The sequence below is a fragment of the Mustela nigripes genome, chromosome X, assembly GCF_022355385.1.
Source record: "Mustela nigripes isolate SB6536 chromosome X, MUSNIG.SB6536, whole genome shotgun sequence".
Lineage (NCBI taxonomy): Eukaryota > Metazoa > Chordata > Mammalia > Carnivora > Mustelidae > Mustela > Mustela nigripes.
Genome location: NC_081575.1, coordinates 90,055,821 through 90,074,510, shown reverse-complemented (window position 1 = coordinate 90,074,510; position 18,690 = coordinate 90,055,821). Strand labels below are relative to the sequence as shown.

Below are 18,690 nucleotides of genomic sequence, written 5' to 3'. Positions count from 1 at the left end.
TAATTATATTTTCGACCTTTTAATTTTTATTTTAGAAGACTCTGTCTTTGAATCTTTTATTGTATCTGGCATTTGCCCTGTTTTGGTTTCGCTTGCACATTCTGTCCTACCTTTTTTTAGCTCTCAGTTCCAATGGCAATTTAGTTTCCTGAGCCCTTGCAATGGTATTCTGGTCTGTTTGATTTATGTGGCTCTGCCTGAGCTTCTGTTAGATCCCTGCTAGTGCCATTTGTGAGGATGAACAGTGTTTCCCTGGGCCTCTCAGTATTCTTAAGTAGAATATGAGGGATTCTAGACCTATGAGAGGGAAAACACTACCCTTGGCCTGTTCACTGGCCACCTGTGTCATTTGGCTTCCTGTCCTATTTTCCTATTTTTGTAGGTGCTTCTGGGGGAGTGAAGAGGCTACTAGAGCTTCCTTCTGCCATTGATTGGAGGATCAGGAGCCATGGATTTGGATGATTCTTTACCATTAGGTGAAGGGTTGAGTGACATTAACCTTGGGTCACCTGCAGCCACTGAGTGGATAGATAGAAAACATGGAGCATGCTAGCTCCATTGATACCTGTTTAAATGTTGCTGGTCTATGTGGGGGTGGAGTAGACGGGTCCACTCTGGACCCACTCTTGCCTGTGCTGTAGACAGATTGAGCCTGCTGCTCTTGTTGGATGTGGACAGGGGATGGGACAGCATCCTGAGCTCTGCTGGTACCACTGCTGTGAGTAGATTGGCCTGCCATGTCCCTGGGTGTGTCTCCCAGTTAAGTCCCTGATGAGATTCCCTTTTCCTGGAAAAAAAAAAATGAAAACCCAGGGATTTATGACAGTATTGGTCTTCAAGTCCTGAGGTCCCTAACCAGTCTGTCTTCTTCTACCCAACATTCTGAGTTCTTTTATCATTGTCTGTGGAATTATTTCCAGGGTTTTAGTCATACTTTGAGGAAAAAAGAGGGAATATTGAGTCTATGCTATCTTATCGCAGAAATTAAAATTACTGCTCAGAAAATGAGTCCATTCAGTGTGTTGGGTATGCAGGTGTTTGTTTTAGTTTATTATTTATACATTCCCATGGATTTGAAGTATCAGAAATAGTTGTTTGTAAGGTGGTACCAGGTGTAAGATAATCAGTTTCCCATTGACATTGCACTGTGTCTCCTATTGTAGTTTATTATATTAATTTGATGAACAAAATACTTGTTTGGTCAAGACACATTAGCTAGAAATGATTTCAGTTGCATCCAAAATACTAATTTTGGATGACCATCTTACAGAATAGAGTTAAAAATGAGGCAAATAAATTTAGTGCAAATGTGACCATGCATGGGAACATGGCTTCACAACTGCAAGAGTTAGATCATGATGTAACCAAGCCTTTTAAGGATTACTTGTAAGTGGTCACCTTTGGAGATGGTAAACATAAAGCTATAGGGTGAATTAAAAAAAAAACTATCCTAATATGGGGATGAAAACTTAATGCCTCAGATATTTCCAGTGACCCCATTAAACATAGACCAAAGAGGACTGTATCTCAACTTCGAGGGAAGTGAGGATAACATGTGACCTCAAAACCTATGTTCAATGTCACAAACATATCCCTAAATGTGTTCTAAGAAAGTCACTGACATCAAAGATGCATGATTAGTTTAAAACAACTGTTTCACAAGGCAAAAGGACAGTGTTTCCAATTAATACTTCTTTTTATGTAAAACATGTTTATAAATATGGATATCTAATTTTATTAGAAAATTAAATAATGTAAGTAAACCTTTCACTATTCCATCTGTATCTTTGAAAGTTTGTGTATTCAAGGTGATAAAAAAATTCTTTTTTTAGAGAGAGAGCGAGAGAGAGAGAACGAGAGAAAGCACATGAGCAGTGGGGGAGGGACAGACAGAGAGAGAGAGAATCCCAAACAGGCTCCACACCCAGCATGAAGCCCAACACAGGGCATGATCTCACAACCTCAAGATGATGATCTCAGCCGAAAATCAAGAGTCAGACGCTCAACAAAATGAGCCATCCAAGTGATCAAGAAATCTTCCTAAAAGATCTTTTCATTTGGAAATGTGGAGGCTACGTTGCATTTGGTATAGATTTATATATAGTTATTTTAGTATTTCAAATGCTCAGAAAACTACAGTTGTGTGTCTACTACCCAGATTATGGAATATTAAGCTCTGGTCATATTTACCACATAATTTTTAAAAAGGAACAAAGTCTGCAGTGAAAGTTCTCTGTGTACCCTACTTCTATACCATTCCTTTCTTCCTTCCCCCAGAGATTGATATTCATTTACATGACTGTCTATTATAACTTACAACACAGATATATATCTGAAAACAACACTTGGAATTATCTTACGAATTTTAAAACATTGCATAAATGAAATCATGCTGCATATATTCTGTAATACTGATATATTTGAAATTATTTTTATATTCCTATTTTGTGTTTTCTGCTTACCACACTTGTTTTCCTTTCGAACTGTCTAATAGACTGGAAAAAAATTAATTGTCCTTTTTATTCATTGCCAGTTTGGAAACTGTGTGTTATATTTCTCTCCAATTTTACTAGTTATTCTTACATTCTAAACATGCATATTTAATTATGAATTTTTTTCAAAGTCTAAAGCTATTTAATATATCTGTTCTCATACTCCGACCTTTAACTAGCTCCACTAGCCTCCTCAATTTCTTTGTTATTTTGTCTAGAACATTAATCCCATCTGTTTAAAAAGACAATTTATGGGGGTGCCTGGGTGGCCCAGTCGGTTAAGCATCCAGTTCTTGATTTCAGCTCAGGTCGTGATCTTGGGGTCTTGAGATCAAGCCCTGTGTCTAGCTCCATGCTGGGTGTGGGGCCTGCTTAAGATTCCCTCTCTCCCTCTCCCTCTGAAAGAAAAAGACACAATTTATGGCTCTATTTTTTATTGGTCAATGGTTAATTAAAATTATTATTCTATATTATTCTATATATATTTCTTAATCATAGTTTCTAGTAGCCTACTTTTTCTGGGTTCACTTTTCTGCTTATTAAAGTATATCCTCTAATTGTTTACTTAGTAAATATCTGTGAGTCTTTATTTTTGAAAATGTCTTTATTTGTCCTCACCTTTAAATGTTATTTTTGCTGAAAATTAACACCTTTGTTGACAATGATTTTTCTTTAGTAATTGGAAGACACCATTGTCTTCTATCATCTTTTGCTGTTAGTACTTTTTCTTTTGACAGAAATTTGTCTTCTCATTCTTGTAGTTTTTGACATTTTCTCTTTGCCCTTGATATTCTGAAGTTTTATATGAGTTTAGATTTGTTTTTATTCATACTCTTTAGAATTTGTGTGACTGAATCTGAGTCCTAGCCTTCTCTAACCAGCATGATTCTGGGTAATTATGTTCCCTCATTTTGAACCCCAATTAGATGTATATTAGAGCCCCCCTCAGTCTCTCAACTGCTCTTTCTTTATATCCTTTTAACTCTTTGTAGTGTATCTTATAAATTATGCAAGACTATCATCCAATTCACTAATTTTCTCTTTGATTAGGTTCATAATTCACTCAACAAACATTTGCTGGGTGCTTTATTATGTGTCAGGTGCTATAGTAGGCACTGTACTCTTACAGATGAATGAGTTAGGGCCCTACTTTTGACAAATTCCTTCTGTTGTCAGGAAGAGATGCAAAGTAAGAAGCAATCTCACATGGTGTCTGAAGTGTTACGGCGAAGCTTTGATATTGCAAGTACTGAGGCTGGCTACCTAAAAATCAGAAGGGGCCGCCTTAGATAAAAGCTATCCACACTGAACCTGACAAGCCAGGTAGACTTTGCCAGGTGCATAAGAAAGTGAAAGCACGTGGCTGTCAAAGAGAACAACTATAAAAAGAGGAGCAGGAACGACTGTGCCTGTCAGTAGATGGAGAAGTGGCAGGAGAAGATCTGGGGGAGGCGTGGGAAATGACACTGGGGAGGTAAGCAGGGAGTAGGTTGTGAAGGGCCTTGTACACTCCATTCTTGAATGTGATTTCATTCCAAAGTGGGAGGGAGTAATTTAGACATGTTAAGCGGAGGAATGGCATGGTTAGATGTGGATTTTAGGCATGCCATTCCAGATTGTAGGAACTTGGGGCTAGATGCAGGAAATGATGAGGATATGGGTTCTGGAAACAACGAGAAATGCAAGACAGGATGGCATAGTGGGCAGAGATGCTTGGGAGGCAGACATGATTGAGCTTGGTGGTGGAGAGGCTGAGTGGTCTGAGAAAAGGTAGGAGGCAAGGACAATCATCAAGTGTGGGAATCTGTGATTTAGGTGGATAAGATGGTGTTGGCAATAAGGAGGAGGAACAGATTTATGGGGAGGGTACGGGGGTGATAATAAATAGGGGTTGAGACATGTTGAATTCTAGGAGCTTGTGACTTTCACAGAGGAAGATGTGAACAGTAGGTTAGAAGTAAAGATCTAAAACTCACAAGAGAGCTGTTAGAGTTACGTGGAGGAAGCTGTTATAATTCAGGCTCTTTGCCCATAGATGAGTGGTTAGAATCACCTCATCGATAAAGGCTAATGTAGAATGTTTGTCTGTTTTCCATGTATCATCGTTCTCACAAAGAAAAGACCCTAGATTGTCCCCGTTACTGAGAAAAGAGGGTGATAGGACCTGGAATCATTATTTCCAGGAAGAAAAGATGTGCAATGGTCTTGCTATCTCTCTCGGAATGCATTTCCATTATTCCCTTGTCCCTTGTCCCTCTCTATGGCTGTGCCAGGTCCCTCCTCATTCAAGCTACCACGTGTAGCAAAATGCCCGCCATCCGAGTGGGGAACTTACAACACCGGGCTCTGACCTATTCACCAAGAGCTTCCTACCATATGCAAAAACCGTAAGGAATGGTAAGCAGTATGTCTTAGGCCCACATGACCAAAAAAGAAATATACTTTGGTTTAGGTTAGACTCAAGGGAACCTTCCACGAGGATCTATGGAAATGGTTTACCTCAAGCGTCAGGGAATCCCCTCCCTCAAATGCTCCTAGAAAAGTACAAACATTTGTTTTACTGGAAAAATTTTAAGATAGCTTAGTGAAAGCATCAACATAGTTTGGTGGTTCTTTCACTGCCTCTGGGATGACATAAAATCTTGGCCTGGCTCACACAGCCTGTCACCATCTCTTCCCTGCTTGACTCTCACCACCTACCTCCCTTCAGCTCAAACATGTTGAGTTTTCACTCTCTCCAAAGCTCCACACTCTCTCCCCTTGGGGCTTCTCTCTATCTGGAACCTTCTTCCTCCTGCCCTTATCCCTCATGCCTCTGACTCATCCTTCAAGCCTTACCTGAGATGCATCTTCCTTCAGGAAACCTTCACTAATCTTCTGAATTGTAACTGTCCCTCCCATGTGCTCCTATTTATTAATTAAATCCTCCAGTACATGTTTTTAAGAGCCTATCAGAGGTCAGACCATGTGCTAAATTACAATATAAGTCTGCCCCAGTAGAACCTATTGGGGGAAAGGGAGAATAAATGAGTCAACCAATGGTATTAATTAGTGTGAAAAGTGAACTCCTATACCAAAATACCCAGCAATAAAGTAGTGTGAAGAACAAAGACACGCATTCTCTTTCAACCGTCAGAGATGAGTGTTCCAGGTCAGTGAGACGCTCAGCTTCAAGCAGTTGTGCTTGACCGTGAATGGCTCTGCCATCGTCATTGCATGGCTTCCAAAGTCAAAGTCCCTCTAGTCCACTGCTCTCCGATAGAATATTCAATGATGATAGAAAGTTTCTATTAGTATCTCTGAGGTCCAATATAGTAACCCCTAGCCACATGTGGCTACTGAATACTTAACATTGTGGCTAGTGTCACTAAGGAACAGAATTTTGAATTTTAATTAATAAAAATCTGAATTTAGGTGTGCCTAGGTGGCTCAGCGGTTAAGCCTCTGCCTTCGGCTCAGGTCATGGTCTCAGCGTCCTGGGATCGAGCTCTGCATCGGGCTCTCTGCTCAGTGGGGAACCTGCTTCTCCCTCTCTCTCTGCCTGCCTCTCTGCCCACTTGTGATCTCTCTCTCTGCCAAATAAATAAAATCTTAAAAAAAAATAAAATAAAATCTGAATTTAAATCATGACGTGAAGCTAATTAGCGGCTACCATATTGGATAGTGTGGCCTCATTGCCTCTCCAGCCAGGGGTTGGGAGAAAAAGGGGAATTCTGGGACCTGGTGTCTCCTCTTAAGCAGGCGAGGCCAAATTTATACCCAGAGCTTCTGCTCACATTCTATTGGGCCTACTGTGTTTCACTGCATCTAAGTTGACATCAGTTGTAAGATGGATCATGTGTCGCTAAGGGAGAAAAAAAATGCTGCCAATTAAGCTGTTATAATGCATTTAAAAAATCACATCCACTTGTGATTTTATACATATTGAAAGGGCCTTTCAGATGTACTAAGTACGCACACGGAGTAATACACAAGTGAAATAAGTTCCTAAAAACTTCTTTGCATTGAGTCTAACTCTCCTGAAATATTTTTCAACTCACACTTGCTGATGCGTGTGCTTTTCCACAGGTGATTTTTCTCCGTGCCCCCAAAACATCAGTGATAAGGCCTTTCTTCCCAGTGTGCTCTACTCTTGTATCCAGGATTTCCTTCCAAGAAACTGACACCCAGTTGGCAACTTTTGACTCTGGTGCTTTACTGTTTGATCAAATGGAGGGTACTGTTTTTCCCTTGGTTGAAACAAATGTTGCTAGAAGTTGGCCAGTTTGGGACAAATGGATATTCATTGTCTTAACAATGATCTTGCTCAACGTGTGAATTGGTCACGTCAGCCTCTCACTGCTTTGAAATTTCTTTTGTCTGTTCTGAAGGATTTGGCAATTTCTCCTGCTTTCAATTGCATTACTCGACAGGAGATAGGCTGTCCTTTTGTTTGTATCTGGGAAGCACAATGTAACACAGCTTCATCTACTTGTAGATGTCTTCCTGCCTTGGGTCTTGTAAACACTTGGTTGTTGCTTTGAAAAAAAAATTACGAAATTGCTACCATTCCTCCAATAATGAATATTTGCTTTGCTAATATCAAATGTATGCCCCACCGCTCTGTTTACCCGCCTTTCTGTGTACACGATACCTTTTCATCTCAATGAGAAATCATAGTATAATCTTTCTGAAGACATTTTAAGCAGCAGTTCAATTTAGCACGCATAACACTGACAATGCACAGATCTCAGCTGGCGCAATGACGATGTGAATAGCTATGACCAGCATTGCGTGGACCGGGGCAATGACAACCATTTCACGATTGCCATCCAGCCTGCAGCAATGGTGACATGCCATTGATGGCGGGGGGAGGGTGGGGGGGCACCCAGGAGTCAGTGCTGAGACAAACCAAAGCCAAAGTCAAGCCAGTGGCGGGTGAGCTAAGAGGATTCTGGCCTGTGGGGAAATAGAAGAAAAACCCCCATAGGGGCAGAGAGGTGAAAATGAGAGCCTGTGAGAGCCTAGAGAAGGAGGCAGAGAGGGAGGAAAGACGAGAAGGAGAGTCGTTTCCTGAAGACTCCTCGGCTTCAGGTCGGTGATACATACATCCGTGTGTGTGTGCACACATACACACGCCCCCACACCTAGACATGCATGCACACACGTTTCTGTTTTCCTTCTTGCCCAAGCTAGCACAAGTGGATTTCTGTACTTGGAAACAAACAAAGACTAGAACACTGGCCTTTTAAGATCTGTTTCAGTTCAAGGGGTGACCTTCAGAAAAAGTCCAAAGCGGCTGATCTGACCACAAAGGGAACTGCATCGGTTGGGTCAGTTTGAGGGATTCTGACTAAAGAAGAAACATGAATTTCATGCAGCTTAATAGGAGCTGACGCCAAAGCACATTCCCTCTATAGGATTTCACCCGTGACTAATAAGCCTTTTAATCATGGCAAGAAGACACGGAGATTTTGCAAACATGCTTTTGCAGTACCCACATTTAGTGTTCCTGACCCTGTTTTCTTGCCAGACTGTGAGAAGCACCTGCTCCTTTTCAAGCCGTTGTCAGATCAATATTTAATCAATTGCCTTTTGATATTTGGTAGCGCTGAATAAATGGGATGCCGATATTTCTGCTCAGAGCTGCTCCTCTGGTGTCCCTCATTCCGTGTCTGTGAAACCCTTCAGGAACCTCTGAACACTAAGTGGCATGTCCTCTGAGTTGTCTGATACTCCCCCCGCCCCCCGGCCATTGCTGCAGAGGGGCTCTGTGGCCCAAGGAGACGTGGGATGCTGGTGCCAGGGCCACTCTTATTAAAGCAACGTCCAAACTGAGTCATGAAAGCGGGGGAGCAGAGCTACATTCAGGACACTGGGGGGCTTTGCCAGGTGAGGGCTATTTAATAGACCAGCCACATTAAAGAAAAGCAATGATGTAGTGAAAGGAGCCTAATGAGCAGAAGTGAGGCTACTGTACCTAGAGAGAAAAAATAATGAGCTGCGAAATATCCCCCAAGGCGAGATTGCCAGTCTTCTGCAAGGAGGTCTCAGCCTATAGGTAAAAAAGGCTCATGTGGTCCCTTTTCCTTGCATGGTAAACAGAAGTTCTGTGGGCAATTAGGGGCTGAGCTGAATGTGAGATTTGAAGACCGGGAATTCTGTCGCCAACTCTTTGGAGATTTCCACACCCAAGACCCCAGCTTTAATTCCCAAAGGAAACCGGGAACATACGTGACCTGTGAATAGAAATTAGGAACATCACATCATCAAAAACAACCCTCTCAGTGTCTGTGCAGCAGATGGACATCTGGATGTTCGTTCGAGAAATCTCAGGGACTGGCACTACAGAATCTTTCTAAAGCTGTCCTCGGGGGCCATGCCATGGCGCTGCCTTGAGGGCAAAGCCACTTTCTAATGAGACCCTCTCGGTCTTTCAGTAATGACCCCTCCTAGAGTGGGATCCGAGCTGGGCATGCCATAGCCATACAAGGTTCTGCTTTACAGTCTGTGTGGGAATGACAGGCCAGAGTTCGGGACACGTGGGCGGGGGAAAAAATTATTAAACCCAATGCATTACTACATCCCGAATGTGAAGGAAATCAAAGGAACAGAAGACCTGGTCACTGCCCTTAAGAAACGTACAAATGCCTGCCATATAGACAATGGGTCATTTACAGAGAAACTTTTCAAGTTCACACAGTGGGAAAGAGGTTGAAGCCTGTGCTTTCCAGATGAGCGAGGAGACAGGATGATGAAAGATACATCATGAAAGTGGAAAAAAGATACACTTTATGATAACAAATCCTTACTACTTATAAATGCTTTCTTCAGCATTTTCTAAATAGGTGTTCACAGCAAACCCACGAGACAGGCAGGGTGAGGATAGATCCGCCATCTTACATGTAGGAAACTGAAGCTTCCTAGAGATTGAGTCAGGAATTTCTAATCTTTTAGCTATGGGGGTGCAAAGACGAGTAGAGTTCCCATGCATGATGCGCTGTCAAGGCCATAGCCAAGTTTAGAAGAAACTCATATTTCTAGGGTAAATAAATAGTACTATAAACATTTTTGGCAAGGGAGGGAGCAAGGCAGAAATAGGCATTGCATTCACAAAAATTTTGCAAATACATGAATAATGAAATCAATGTTTAAAAATACAAGATTTTAGCAAGAGAAACTCTAGAGAGATGGCCAGTCAGGGCTCATATAAGTACTATATTATTTTGACTCCCCCAAGCAAGCCATGGAACCATTCATGGATCAGGGACAATAGTGTATGTGCCATTAAAATTGTTATTGGACAAATTACCCCCAAACTTAGTAGTTTGATACAACAGCAATTATCTTTCACAGTTTCTATGGTGATTTTGGCTTGGGATCTCTCATGTGTTTGCAATCAGATAGTGGTGGGGGCTGGTGCAGTTGAGGTCTCTCTCTCTGTCTGTAATCTTGGGACTTCCCCATGTGGTCTCACCCCATGGGCTAGTTTGAAGTTCCTTACAGCATGGCAGCTCGAGGTTCCAGCTTGAGTGTTCCAGCAAGCAAGGCAGAAGACCTAGCCTAATCTATGGTCATGAGTGAGTCACAGGTCCTGCCTAGTTTCAAGGGGGAGAGGACAGACAGCTCCCCCCTCTATGGGAGGAGTGTCCAGGTCACATTGTTCCTGAACATGTGAGAGGGAGTGACCACTCCAGCCATCTTCAGTGAATAAAATCTGGCAGAGCATACCTTGAACTAAGGATTATGATGAATCTTATTTTGTGCCTTCGAGGTCTGCACAAGGGAAAAAAAAATGTGCTCAATCAAATTTTCCTGAAGGGAACTTATTTTGGAAAAAAATGAATCTTGAATTTTTCCAGACTCCCATTCCATAGATAAATGTAATAAAGCAGTAAGCATGCAAATTGAAAAGGAAAATATAAATAATTCTTATTTTGTTGTTGAATATCACAAAAGGTAGAATTTATAGAGACAGCATCTTATTATAAACATGAAGAACATTTATAATTTTTCTTGTGTTCTCACTCTGTCTGCCTTTTATTTGGAAGGTGACTGTTGTATCGTAGACAAAAATGTTCCTAAGACCCCTTTCAATCATGTGCAATATAGAAACCCAAGCCCTTCTTTTTCTTCTCTTGTCTTTCCTTGCAGTTTTGTTATTAAAAATTTATCATGGGGGGTGAAATTTCAAAAGAAATGGAAGCAAATGTCGAATCATAACTCATGGGTACATAACTTCTATAATCTTTATAACTAACGCCTACTGATGGGGTGGTAACTGTCTGGTTTGACAAAGACATGGCTTAAGAGTTTCACGAAATTTCTACCTCAAGACCCATATTGGCCAAGGACAAAGAACATATAACTCTGAGTTCTTGGGGTCCATAGCCCCAAGGAGCCCCACGTCTATGAGCACTCTTGAAATTTCATGCACATTTCACTTTCTCTCTTTCATAAGGCATTGGTGTTTGTTTGTTTGTTTGTTTTTTTAAGATTTTATTTATTTATTTGACAGAGATCACAAGTAGGCAGAGAGGCAGGCAGAGAAAGAGAGGGGGAAGTAGACCTGCCGAGCAGAGAGCCCTATGCGGGGCTCGATCCCAGGACCCTGGGATCATGACCTGAGCCAAAGGCAGAGGCTTTACCCACTGAGCCACCCAGGCATTGGTGTTTTTATCTTCATATATAAAAGATATTTTAGATACTATCAGTTAACGTCAGATGGCCGTATCTGTCACGTGGCTTCAAGCTCCTCTGTGTACCCCCTTATCAGTTCAACGGGCAATGGAATGCCCAGTCCCCATGATATGCTGGTTATAATTTCCCCAACACTTTCTCTCTCCTTTGAGGAAACACATAATAATGCAGGTAAATCAGAATGATGGAATTATTGGCATTACTTTGGATTCACTCTAATTTATGTACTTTAAGTTGCTTTCAAGTCTCAGGACTTGACTATTATTGAAAGCTAATTACTCAAGGCACACCTCCCGGTGATAATAATACCCTCGAATGCTGGAGAGACTTCTGCTGAGAATTTCTGGGATTAGTGAGTAACCCAAGGTCATGTGGTTAATTAATAACAATGCTGATATTCAGACCCTATCTTTGGAGTCCTTATCTTGTGTATTCTATTGCTACACTTAGAGTCATAAAGACTACTAACAGCAATTCACATTCCTAAAGAAGCCTGGGGACATGAGGTAGGTGTAACAACGTTTTGCAGAGAAAGTCAACTTACTAACTTAGGCTCTGTTATTTATACATTCAATTACTTATTTTTTCTGAGAGGATTAGAGACAAAACATGTGGTCTGGTATATATTTTTTTTTAATTTTTATTTATTTTTTTAAATTTCTTTTCAGTGTTCCAGAATTCATTGTTTATGCACCACACCCAGTGCTCCATGCCATATGTGCCCTCCATAATACTCACCACCAGGCTCACCCAACCCCCCACTCCCCTCCCCTCCAAAACCCTCAGTTTGTTTCTCAGAGTCCACAGTCTCTCATGGTTCATCTCCCCCTCCGATTTCCCCCAACTCACTTCGCCTCTTCAACTCCCAATGTCCTCCGTGTTATTCGTTATGCTCCACAAGTAAGTGAAACCATATGATAACTGACTCTTTCTGCTTGACTTATTTCACTCAGCATAATCTCTTCCAGTCCTGTCCATGTTGATACAAAGTTAGGTATTCATCCTTTCTGATAGAGGCATAATCCTCCATTATATATATGGACCATATCTTTTTTAAAAAAGATTTTATTTATTTATTTGACAGAGATCATAAGTAGGCAGAGAGGCAGGCGGAGAGAAAAGGGGAAGCAGGCTCCCCCCTGAGCAGAGAGCCTGATGTGAGGCTCGATCCCAGGACCCTGAGATCATGACCTGAGCCAAAGGCAGAGGCTTAACCTACTGAGCCACCCAGGTGCCCCTAGACCATATCTTCTTTATCCATTCGTCCATTGAAGGGCATCTTGGTTCTTTCCACAGTTTTGTGACTGTGGTCATTGCTGCTATGAACACTGGGGTACAGATGGTCCTTCTTTTCACTACATCTGTATCTTTGGGGTAAATACCCAGAAGTGCAATTGCAGGGTCTAGGGTAGTTCTATTTTTAATTTCTTAAGGAATCTCCACAGTGTTTTCCAAAGTGGCTGCACCAACTTGCATTCCCACCAACAGTGTAAGAGGGTTCCCCTTTCTCCACATCCTCTCCAACACTTGTTGTCTCCTGTCCTGTTGATTTTGGCCATTCTAACTGGTGTGAGGTGGTATTTCAATGTGGTTTTGATTTGAATCTCCCTGAGGGCTAATGATGATGAACATTTTTTCATGTGTCTGTTAGCCTTTGTATGTCTTCTTTGGAGAAGTGTCTGCTCATGTCTTCTGCCCATTTTTTGACATGATTATCTGTTTTGTGTGGGTTGAGTTTGAGAAGTTCTTTATAGATCCTGGGTATCAGCCCTTCGTCTGTACTGTAATTTACGAATATCTTCTCCCATTCCGTGGGTTGCCTCTTTGTTTTGTTGACTGTTTCCTTTGCTGTGCAGAAGGAAACAAAAGCAAAAATGTGGTCTGTTTTTAAGCCAAGCCAGATGTCCCTAACTTTGTCGTCCCCCACTCCCAGTTTCAGAGCAGCGTCGCTCCGCGCCACCGCCCCCACCCCCATCCTATGTCCAAGGGGCTATATAGGTGCCAGGGATGCTGGGACTCCACTGAGCCTTGAGATGATAAGCAGAAACGCCATGTCATAGGTCTTGCAAAGTAACGAGTGCCATGACCGGTTAGGGTGAGGGTCCCACAGAGGGCTCTAGAGCTGAGTGTTGTTGTTTCAGCGGTCTGGGGCAGGGGCTGGGGGGCACTCACATCCACAGGGTGGCAGGGTCTTACCACTGTTCGCCATCATGTTTTATCCAGAAATCACCCTTTGCCTCAAAGATGTAGGTACGGTTGTTGAACAGTCCTCGCTTCATTCCTTATGGGGATTTCCCTCCCAGGGGCTCTGTTTCTTCCATAAGACCGTGTTTCTATCAGCGACCTTCTAGAGAAGTATCAGATATATCCATGGGTCTGTACCCTAAGGTTCTTTTTTACCCAGAAAACACTTCCTAGCTCCTGTTAAAACAGCCGATATATGTAGTGTGTGTGTGTGTGTGTGTGTGTGTGTGTGTGTGTGTGTGTGTAGTAGTGGAGTAGTGGGGAGGGAGGAAGTCACCAGACTTCGTTCACTATAAGGATCCAAGTCTGAACTTTGTGTACTCTAATAGAGCTTGTTGCACTGGCTATAGGAAGATCATTGGTGAAGGGTCTGAGAGAGAGAGATTGAGAGAGAGAGGGGCTGGCACTAGCACAGAATTGCTAAAGTAGCTCTTTGCATGCACTTGAATCCATCACAAAATACTGAACAAAACAATGTGGAATGCCGGCCATTAGGATATCACAGCTGCTGTTTCCTTCCTCCCTCTCCCTCCCTATTTCCCTTCTCTTCTTTCTTTTCTTTCTTTCTTTTCAGGTTTGAGATGGCTAATGCCTCCCCCTTCCTGAGCATCAGTCCCTCGTGTTTTCCAGAGGCTTAGACAAGACGGTCTCAGACTTTGCAGTACTAACACGCCATGCTTCCATGAACTTGTGAATTATGCAAAGTGATCAGAGTTGTGAGATGCCTGCACAATCACCCCACCCCGCCCAGGTTTCCTATGAACTTCCCCAGAGGGGAGCTGACAAATTGTTAAACGGACTCATGCAGAAAGTGCAGAAAGTTCCGAGTGTCTAATGGGGGACCCTGCAGCATCCTGGAACTTGGGACCCATTGGTTGCCTGCCTCTCTGTAAGTCTTAATAGATAAAACCAGAAAAAAATAACTGGGCTTGAGCTATCTTTTAAAGAGTCTGAGCAAAGAGAATGCAGGTAATCTGTAAGGAGGAGGCAAGAGCTTGGATTCCAGAAGCGAATGTCCCTGGGGGCACCTGGGTGGCTCAATGGGTTAAGCCTCTGCCTTCAGGTCAGGTCATGATCTCAGGGTCCTGGGATCGAGCCTCACATCAGGCTCTCTGCTCAGCGGGGAGCTGAGCAGAAAGCCTGCTTCCCCTCCCCCTTCTGCCTACTCATGATCTCTCTCTCTCTCTCTCTCTGTCAAATAAATAAACAAAATTTTTTAAAAAAGGAAAGTCCCTGAAAGTATGAATAAAAGAGTGGTTGATTTGAACCTTCTGTGGCTAAAAGCCTGAGTAAAATGCCTCTGTGGCAAAGGTTTTATTGAAACTGTCAACAGGACCAGAGAAGAAGGCAGTGAATTGCTAATGAGAAGACCTGAATGCAGCCAGTGGCCACGCACCTTGCACCTGGATCCCAAGTCCCCAGAAGGGAAGGGCCAGCAGGTGGAGGTGAAGGACAAAGGGTCCACTCTAGTGATGAGTGATCCAGTTCTGGGTTTACAGGCTTCAGAAACAGTCTCGGAGTACAAACCAGAGATACGCTCTTTCTTCAAGAAGTCTAGGGTTTTTTTTTTTTTTTTAAAGATTTTATTTATTTACTTGACAGAAGAGAATACCAGTAGGCAGAGAGGCAGGCAGAGAGAGAGAGAGTGGGAAGCAGGCTCCCTGCTGAGCAGAGAGCCTGATGCGGGGCTCTATCCCAGGACCCTGAGATCATGACCTGAGCTGAAGGCAGAGGCTTAACCCACTGAGCCACCCAGGCGCCCAAGAAGTCTAGGGTTTTACATCAGGAAAGGGTCTTGCTCAAAAAAGGATCTCAACTCCATAACGAGCACCCAAACCATCCAGGTCTGCCAGGCCCTACATTAAAAAAATATATATTAGGGCGCCTGGGTGGCTCAGTGGGTTAAGCCTCTACCTTCAGTTCAGGTCATGGTGTCAGGGTCCTAGGATTGAGGCCCACGCCAGGCTCTCTGCTCAGCAGGGAGCTTGCTTCCCCTTCTCTCTCTGCCTGCCTCTCTGCCTACTTGTGGTCCCTCCCTCTCTCTCTCTGTCAAATAAATATATAAAATCTTTAAAATATATATATTTTATATATAAATATTATATATTATATATATATATAATATTTTAGGTGTCTGGGTGGCTCAGTCAGTTAAGTGTCTGCCTTCTGCTCAGGCCATGATCTCAGGGTCGTGGGATCCAGTCCCGCATTGGGCTTTCTGCTAAGTGGGGAGTCTGTTGCTCCCTCTCCATCTGCCCCTGCCCCCCACTTGTGTGATCTCTCTCGCTCTCTCATAAATAAATAAAAATCTTTTAAAAAATCAAAAAATTATATTTAAAAGCCCTCTGTCCATTCTTCTCCTTGATCACTTCCCATTCATCTACCAATACCTCGCTCAATGTTCCACTCCCCTGAAATTCCCCAGGTCCAGAGACAGGAAGAAGAATTTCAAGAGGTAGTCTTCCCCCCACTCCCAAGCACTGACATCTCACCATAACCCACCCCTCTGTTACAGACCAGATTGTGTCATGTCCTAAGGATCTCTCCCATTTTTCGTATCAGTTAGCATGTTTTGGTTACAAGTATCGGAAAACAAAACAAAATTTTAAAAACCAGCTTAAACCAAAAATGAGGAAGTACTCGTTTGTGTCACTGAAAAACTCACCTTCCTTTGCAGCTGAATTCAGTTGCCCGACAAATTTTCCCGGATCTGTCTGAGTGAGCTTCATTCTCAGATCTCCTGTGTTCTCTGGATTTATATGTTGTTCCTCCTGAACTTTGAATTTAAATAATCTCAGAACTCCAGCCAAGATGAGACAGACACTTCTCTTCCCTGAAGCTACAGTAAAAATGTAGGACATGAGTCTTTTTGATGCTGATTGGCCTGGCTTCGATCATGTGCCCCTCTCTCACCAATCACAGTGGTCTGGAGGATGGAAGTCTCTGATTGGTTTAAAAGAGGTCACCTATCCTACCCTTAGTGTCTAGTAGTGGAGGCTGGACTCTAAAAATAGCAAGTGCCTGTCCCTATACTGTGAGCTCTTCAGGGCATAGCACCGTGTCACATACAGTAGGTGCTTAACAAACGCTGACTGCATTCCTGAATTAGGAAGAGAATGAATACAGCCTGTTCCCACTGCCTTCTTTCCACTCCATCCTCATCCATTGCCTACCCTGGCCATGGCAAGCCATCAGTCTTTCTGGAATTGAGGCTTAAACAGTTGGTGTCTTCCTCCACTTTTCTTCCTCCTAAGCTCTAGCCAACATAACTTTGATGGGTCATGATTGAATTGCTTTTGTTCAAGAAGCCACAGAAAGAAATTATTTCTTGCTAATATTCTTGAAGGATTTTCCACAATGTGATTAGATTATTGCTAATCTAATAAGACACCAGACTAATGGTGGTATTAATAATATTATGTGATTTTTGCAGCAATCGCATTGCTCACTGAATGAAAACTTTGGAACATTCTCTCTCTGGAAAGTCTTAGACCACAGAGATACAGATAGAGTTAGCTGTGTTACTCTGTAGGCACCTTATAGAACATTCATAAAACCAAGCAAACAAATGACAACTTTATATTCCTATAAAGTAGTGGAATTATGAGTGTTTTATTTCCTTCTTTATGCCCGTGTGTATTCTCACTTTCTCCACAATGAGCAGCCTTTGATTCATACTTTGGATGTTTTTTTTATTGAGGGGGGATCTTTATAGAAGATTCCATTCTCATTGACTTAATGATCATTTTGGGGCAGATTCCTTAAGACTAAGGTGGATTGGACTCAGCGGCTCTTTGGTGAGACTCAGAAGCACCATCCCCAGGCCCAAGCCCATGCTTAACATGTGCAAAAACTCAGAGCACACCTACCAATGGAGGCCTGCAGACCCTATATCTGACTATTTACAAAGTATAATGAAGCTTATACATTGTTAAGTGAAATACATCCATTCTCCTATCTTGACAAATATAACTTCATTTCAATCTGGAAATTCGGCATTGCTTTTAGGATCTCTGGACTCAGAGTTGTTCACTGGAATGTGGTGGCAGGGAAGAGGGGGGCCCTCTGGCCCTCAGACCACTGTCCTTCTCTTCTCACCCCTGGTTCCAGCCCACATTACGAAGGTCCCATGATGCTCCAAGTCCAAGCTCCATCACCTCACTTTGGAAATACCCATTCTTTGGCCACTTTGGAGAGTTAGGGGGACACATCAGTGTTAATCCATCCTCAGGGGGAAGGCTTTGTGTAAGCCTTAGGTATATTTTCTTGCCCCTCAGAACTCCCCACCCCATGAGAAAGGCCAGAGTGGGATCCTGTAAAGCACAGGGCCCAGGGCAGGGCACCTCTTATCTGGGCCAGGAGAGGGACTGCCAGTGACTGAGGGTGCTGGGTCACAAGTAAGATGGGGTGACCTCTGTCATTATGACTGTTGCTCCAGAGGTACCCCCATTCACCACACGTACCATAGTCTAAGTCTTGCAAATGCTGTCTATAGCAAAAAGAAATCTGTCCTCACATGGAGCCATTGTTGAATGTGGAAGCTGCTTGTCGGGAAGCCCCTTGGATGTGGGTGTTTTCTGGTTCTGGGCCCCTAGCTCCCTAAGGCCCCACTAAGGGGCCAGCCTTCAGAGTTATTTTAAAAGATGTTGTCACTCCCCTGCCCAGATTCCTTCAGTGCTTCCCATTACAGTTCTTGCCAACAATGTCATTTTGTGTACAACCGAAACTCACCACCTGATAGAATTTCCACATGGGAGCATGGGCAGGCCAGAAGGGCCAAGGGGTTAATGCTTTTGGGAGCACTGCTCAGCCACTGATGGGGGAGCTGCAGGGTGAACACACCAGCTGCCTCATTCTTCTAGTAGAATCATTCAGAGGCATTTAGCCCTACAGTCTCTCCCAGAGGTGCCTGACAAGATGGAGTCCCAGTGGTCTGCAATGTCAGCCTGATCATTCATGCATCTTTTGTTAGCATCCTTCCACCCCCTGGCACACTTCTCCATTCTGTTTCCTGGGATATTTTCCTGGTATATTTCCCGAGTGAACTCCTTGTACCCACATCTTTTTCTTGGGGTCTCCTGCTGGGGCAGCCAACCTAAGACAGTTGTCTGCTTCCGGTTACATCGATTTTGATTGCTTATGGCATATCCGGTGCTGTTCTCTGCATGTGACCATTATCATCTCAGTTTAACAGATGAGGAAACCAAGGCTCAGTGAAACCAGATCACCTCCCTGAGCATCTCCAACTATAGAGCAGTAGAGACAGGATTTGAAT

General features: G+C 43.0%; 2 long non-coding RNA genes across 5 annotated transcripts in view; one reads left to right on the top strand and one right to left on the bottom strand.

Moving 5' to 3' along the window:
* LOC132006926 (uncharacterized) overlaps positions 1–14,580 on the top strand; it is a 116,755-nt gene extending 102,175 nt beyond the window's left edge. For all 4 annotated transcript variants that reach the window (XR_009401263.1, XR_009401262.1, XR_009401264.1 and 1 more), the window contains one exon: positions 13,990–14,580. This is a non-coding gene — a long non-coding RNA (uncharacterized LOC132006926). The remainder of the gene's footprint in view (positions 1–13,989) is intronic.
* Positions 11,910–16,245, bottom strand: LOC132006927 (uncharacterized). The gene is made up of 3 exons (XR_009401265.1): positions 16,081–16,245; positions 13,368–13,518; positions 11,910–13,019 (listed from the first exon to the last, which is right to left on the bottom strand). It is a non-coding gene; the product is annotated as an uncharacterized LOC132006927 (long non-coding RNA).
* Between the last annotated feature and the right edge of the window lie 2,445 nt (positions 16,246–18,690).